The sequence below is a fragment of the Natator depressus genome, chromosome 28 (assembly GCF_965152275.1).
Source record: "Natator depressus isolate rNatDep1 chromosome 28, rNatDep2.hap1, whole genome shotgun sequence".
NCBI lineage: Eukaryota > Metazoa > Chordata > Testudines > Cheloniidae > Natator > Natator depressus.
The window spans coordinates 3,611,211-3,617,210 of NC_134261.1; positions in this window are offsets into that span (position 1 = coordinate 3,611,211).

Here is a 6,000-nt window from a genome sequence, read left to right on the forward strand (position 1 = left end):
CCCTAGAGCGGCAGTGACACCTGGTGGCCAGTCGGGGTAAGGCACGGACGGTTTCCCCTAGAACTGCAGTGACACCTGGTGGCCAGTTGGGGTAAGGCACGGACGGTTTCTCCTAGAGCCGCAGTGAGACCTGGTGGCCAGTCGGGGTAAGGCACGGACGGTTTCCCGTAAAGCTGCAGTGACACCTGCTGGCCAGTCGGGGTAAGGCACGGACGGTTTCCCCTAGAGCTGCAGTGACACCTGGTGGCCAGTCGGGGTAAGGAACGGAGGGTTTCCCCTAAAGCTGCAGTGACACCTGGTGGCCAGTCTGGGTAAGGCACGGACGGTTTCCCGTAGAGCGGCAGTGACACCTGGTGGCCAGTCGGGGTAAGGCACGGACGGTTTCCCCTAAAGCTGCAGTGACACCTGGTGGCCAGTCGGGGTAAGGCACGGACGGTTTATCCTAGAGCGGCAGTGACACCTGGTGTCCAGTCGGGGTAAGGCACGGACGGTTTCCCCTAGAGCGGCAGTGAGACCTGGTGGCCAGTCGGGGTAAGGCACGGACGGTTTCCCCCTAGAGCGGCAGTGACACCTGGTGGCCAGTCGGGGTAAGGCACGGACGGTTTCCCCTAAAGCGGCAGTGACACCTGGTGGCCAGTCGGGGTAAGGCACGGATGGTTTCCCCTAGAGCGGCAGTGACACCTGGTGGCCAGTCGGGGTAAGGCACGGAGGGTTTTCCGTAGAGCGGCAGTGACACCTGGTGGCCAGTCGGGGTAAGGCACGGACGGTTTCCCCTAAAGCTGCAGTGACACCTGGTGTCCAGTCGGGGTAAGGCACGGACGGTTTCCCCTAAAGCTGCAGTGACACCTGGTGGCCAGTCGGGGTAAGGCACGGACGGTTTCCCCTAAAGCTGCAGTGACACCTGGCGGCCAGTCGGGATAAGGCACGGACGGTTTCCCCTAGAACGGCAGTGACACCTGGCGGCCAGTAGGGGTAAGGCACGGACGGTTTCCCCTAGAGCGGCAGTGACACCTGGTGGCCCAGTCGGGGTAAGGCACGGACGGTTTCCCCTAGAGCGGCAGTGACACCTGGTGGCCAATCGGGGTAAGGCACGGACGGTTTCACCTAGAGCTGCAGTGACACCTGGTGGCCAGTTGGTGTAAGGCACGGACGGTTTCCCCTAAAGCTGCAGTGACACTTGGCGGCCAGTCGGGATAAGGCACGGACGGTTTCCCCTAGAACGGCAGTGACACCTGGCGGCCAGTAGGGGTAAGGCACGGACGGTTTCCCCTAGAGCGGCAGTGACACCTGGTGGCCAGTCGGGGTAAGGCACGGACGGTTTCCCCTAGAGCGGCAGTGACACCTGGTGTCCAGTCGGGGTAAGGCACGGACGGTTTCCCCTAGAACTGCAGTGACACCTGGTGGCCAGTTGGGGTAAGGCACGGACGGTTTCTCCTAGAGCCGCAGTGAGACCTGGTGGCCAGTCGGGGTAAGGCACGGACGGTTTCCCCTAAAGCTGCAGTGACACCTGCTGGCCAGTCGGGGTAAGGCACGGACGGTTTCCCCTAGAGCTGCAGTGACACCTGGTGGCCAGTCGGGGTAAGGCACGGAGGGTTTCCCCTAAAGCTGCAGTGACACCTGGTGGCCAGTCTGGGTAAGGCACGGACGGTTTCCCCTAGAGCGGCAGTGACACCTGGTGGCCAGTAGGGGTAAGGCACGGACGGTTTCCCCTAAAGCTGCAGTGACACCTGGTGGCCAGTCGGGGTAAGGCACGGACGGTTTATCCTAGAGCGGCAGTGACACCTGGTGTCCAGTCGGGGTAAGGCACGGACGGTTTCCCCTAGAGCGGCAGTGAGACCTGGTGGCCAGTCGGGGTAAGGCACGGACGGTTTCCCCTAGAGCGGCAGTGACACCTGGTGGCCAGTCGGGGTAAGGCACGGACGGTTTCCCTAAAGCGGCAGTGACACCTGGTGGCCAGTCGGGGTAAGGCACGGATGGTTTCCCCTAGAGCGGCAGTGACACCTGGTGGCCAGTCGGGGTAAGGCACGGAGGGTTTTCCGTAGAGCGGCAGTGACACCTGGTGGCCAGTCGGGGTAAGGCACGGACGGTTTCCCCTAAAGCTGCAGTGACACCTGGTGTCCAGTCGGGGTAAGGCACGGACGGTTTCCCCTAAAGCTGCAGTGACACCTGGTGGCCAGTCGGGGTAAGGCACGGACGGTTTCCCCTAAAGCTGCAGTGACACCTGGCGGCCAGTCGGGATAAGGCACGGACGGTTTGCCCTAGAACGGCAGTGACACCTGGCGGCCAGTAGGGGTAAGGCACGGACGGTTTCCCCTACAGCGGCAGTGACACCTGGTGGCCAGTCGGGGTAAGGCACGGACGGTTTCCCCTAGAGCGGCAGTGACACCTGGTGGCCAGTCGGGTTAAGGCACGGGACGGTTTCCCCTAGATCTGCAGTGACACCTGGTGGCCAGTTGGGGTAAGGCACGGACGGTTTCTCCTAGAGCCGCAGTGACACCTGGTGGCCAGTCGGGGTAAGGCACGGACGGTTTTCCCCTAAAGCTTCAGTGACACCTGCTGGCCAGTCGGGGTAAGGCACGGACGGTTTCCCCTAGAGCTGCAGTGACACCTGGTGGCCAGTCGGTGTAAGGCACGGAGGGTTTCCCCTAGAGCGGCAGTGACACCTGGTGGCCAGTCGGAGTAAGGCACGGGCGGTTTCCCCTAAAGCTGCAGTGACACCTGGTGGCCAGTCGGGGTAAGGCACGGACGGTTTATCCTAGAGCGGCAGTGACACCTGGTGTCCAGTCGGGGTAAGGCACGGACGGTTTCCCCTAAAGCTGCAGTGACACCTGGTGTCCAGTCGGGGTAAGGCACGGACGGTTTCCCCTAGAGCGGCAGTGACACCTGGTGGCCAGTCGGAGTAAGGCACGGGCGGTTTCCCCTAAAGCTGCAGTGACACCTGGTGGCCAGTCGGGGTAAGGCACGGACGGTTTATCCTAGAGCGGCAGTGACACCTGGTGTCCAGTCGGGGTAAGGCACGAACGGTTTTCCCCTAGAGCGGCAGTGACACCTGGTGGCCAGTCGGGGTAAGGCACGGACGGTTTCCCCTAGAGCGGCAGTGACACCTGGTGGCCAGTCGGGGTAAGGCACGGACGGTTTCCCCTAAAGCGGCAGTGACACCTGGTGGCCAGTCGGGTAAGGCACGGATGGTTTCCCCTAGAGCGGCAGTGACACCTGGTGGCCAGTCGGGGTAAGGCACGAGGGTTTTCCGTAGAGCGGCAGTGACACCTGGTGGCCAGTCGGGGTAAGGCACGGACGGTTTCCCCTAAAGCTGCAGTGACACCTGGTGTCCAGTCGGGGTAAGGTACGGACGGTTTCCCCTAAAGCTGCAGTGACACCTGGTGGCCAGTCGGGGTAAGGCACCGACGGTTTCCCCTAGAGCTGCAGTGACACCTGGTGGCCAGTCGGGGTAAGGCACGGACGGTTTCCCCTAAAGCTGCAGTGACACCTGGCGGCCAGTTGGGGTAAGGCACGGACGGTTTCCCCTAAAGCTGCAGTGACACCTCCTGGCCAATCGGGGTAAGAGACGGACGGTTTCCCCTAAAGCTGCAGTGACACCTGGCGGCCAGTCGGGGTAAGGCACGGACGGTTTCCCCTCGAGCGGCAGTGACACCTGGTGGCCAATCGGGGTAAGGCACGGACGGTTCCCCCTAGAGCGGCAGTGACACCTGGTGGCCAGTCGGGGTAAGGCACGGACGGTTTCCCCTAGAGCGGCAGTGACACCTGGTGGCCAGTCGGGGTAAGGCACGGACGGTTCCCCCTAGAGCGGCAGTGACACCTGATGGCCAGTCGGGGTAAGGCACGGACGGTTTCCCCTAGAGCGACAGTGACACCTGGTGGCCAGTCGGGGTAAGGCACAGACGGTTTCCCCTAGACCGCAGTGACACCTGGTGGCCAGTCGGGGTAAGGCACGGACGGTTTCCCCTAGAACTGCAGTGACACCTGGTGGCCAGTTGGGGTAAGGCACGGACGGTTTCTCCTAGAGCCGCAGTGACACCTGGTGGCCAGTCGGGGTAAGGCACGGAAGGTTTCCCCTAAAGCGCAGTGACACCTGGTGGCCAGTCGGGGTAAGGCACGGACGGTTTACCCTAGAGCTGCAGTGACACCTGGCGGCCAGTCGGGGTAAGGCACGGAGGGTTTCCCCTAAAGCTGCAGTGACACCTGGTGGCCAGTCTGGGTAAGGCACGGACGGTTTCCCCTAGAGCGGCAGTGACACCTGGTGGCCAGTCGGGGTAAGGCACGGAGGGTTTCCCCTAAAGCTGCAGTGACACCTGGTGGCCAGTCGGGGTAAGGCACGGACGGTTTATCCTAGAGCGGCAGTGATACCTGGTGGCCAGTCGCGGTAAGGCACGGACGGTTTCCCCTAGAGCGGCAGTGAGACCTGGTGGCCAGTCGGGGTAAGGCACGGACGGTTTCCCCTAGAGCGGCAGTGACACCTGGTGGCCAGTCGGGGTAAGGCACGGACGGTTTCCCCTAAAGCGGCAGTGACACCTGGTGGCCAGTCGGGGTAAGGCACGGATGGTTTCCCCTAGAGCGGCAGTGACACCTGGTGGCCAGTCGGGGTAAGGCACGGAGGGTTTTCCGTAGAGCGGCAGTGACACCTGGTGGCCAGTCGGGGTAAGGCACGGACGGTTTCCCCTAAAGCTGCAGTGACACCTGGTGTCCAGTCGGGGTAAGGCACGGACGGTTTCCCCTAAAGCTGCAGTGACACCTGGTGGCCAGTCGGGGTAAGGCACGGACGGTTTCCCCTAAAGCTGCAGTGACACCTGGCGGCCAGTCGGGATAAGGCACGGACGGTTTGCCCTAGAACGGCAGTGACACCTGGCGGCCAGTAGGGGTAAGGCACGGACGGTTTCCCCTACAGCGGCAGTGACACCTGGTGGCCAGTCGGGGTAAGGCACGGACGGTTTCCCCTAGAGCGGCAGTGACACCTGGTGGCCAGTCGGGTTAAGGCACGGACGGTTTCCCCTAGATCTGCAGTGACACCTGGTGGCCAGTTGGGGTAAGGCACGGACGGTTTCTCCTAGAGCCGCAGTGACACCTGGTGGCCAGTCGGGGTAAGGCACGGACGGTTTCCCCTAAAGCTTCAGTGACACCTGCTGGCCAGTCGGGGTAAGGCACGGACGGTTTCCCCTAGAGCTGCAGTGACACCTGGTGGCCAGTCGGTGTAAGGCACGGAGGGTTTCCCCTAGAGCGGCAGTGACACCTGGTGGCCAGTCGGAGTAAGGCACGGGCGGTTTCCCCTAAAGCTGCAGTGACACCTGGTGGCCAGTCGGGGTAAGGCACGGACGGTTTATCCTAGAGCGGCAGTGACACCTGGTGTCCAGTCGGGGTAAGGCACGGACGGTTTCCCCTAAAGCTGCAGTGACACCTGGTGTCCAGTCGGGGTAAGGCACGGACGGTTTCCCCTAGAGCGGCAGTGACACCTGGTGGCCAGTCGGAGTAAGGCACGGGCGGTTTCCCCTAAAGCTGCAGTGACACCTGGTGGCCAGTCGGGGTAAGGCACGGACGGTTTATCCTAGAGCGGCAGTGACACCTGGTGTCCAGTCGGGGTAAGGCACGAACGGTTTCCCCTAGAGCGGCAGTGACACCTGGTGGCCAGTCGGGGTAAGGCACGGACGGTTTCCCCTAGAGCGGCAGTGACACCTGGTGGCCAGTCGGGGTAAGGCACGGACGGTTTCCCCTAAAGCGGCAGTGACACCTGGTGGCCAGTCGGGGTAAGGCACGGATGGTTTCCCCTAGAGCGGCAGTGACACCTGGTGGCCAGTCGGGGTAAGGCACGGAGGGTTTTCCGTAGAGCGGCAGTGACACCTGGTGGCCAGTCGGGGTAAGGCACGGACGGTTTCCCCTAAAGCTGCAGTGACACCTGGTGTCCAGTCGGGGTAAGGTACGGACGGTTTCCCCTAAAGCTGCAGTGACACCTGGTGGCCAGTCGGGGTAAGGCACCGACGGTTTCCCCTA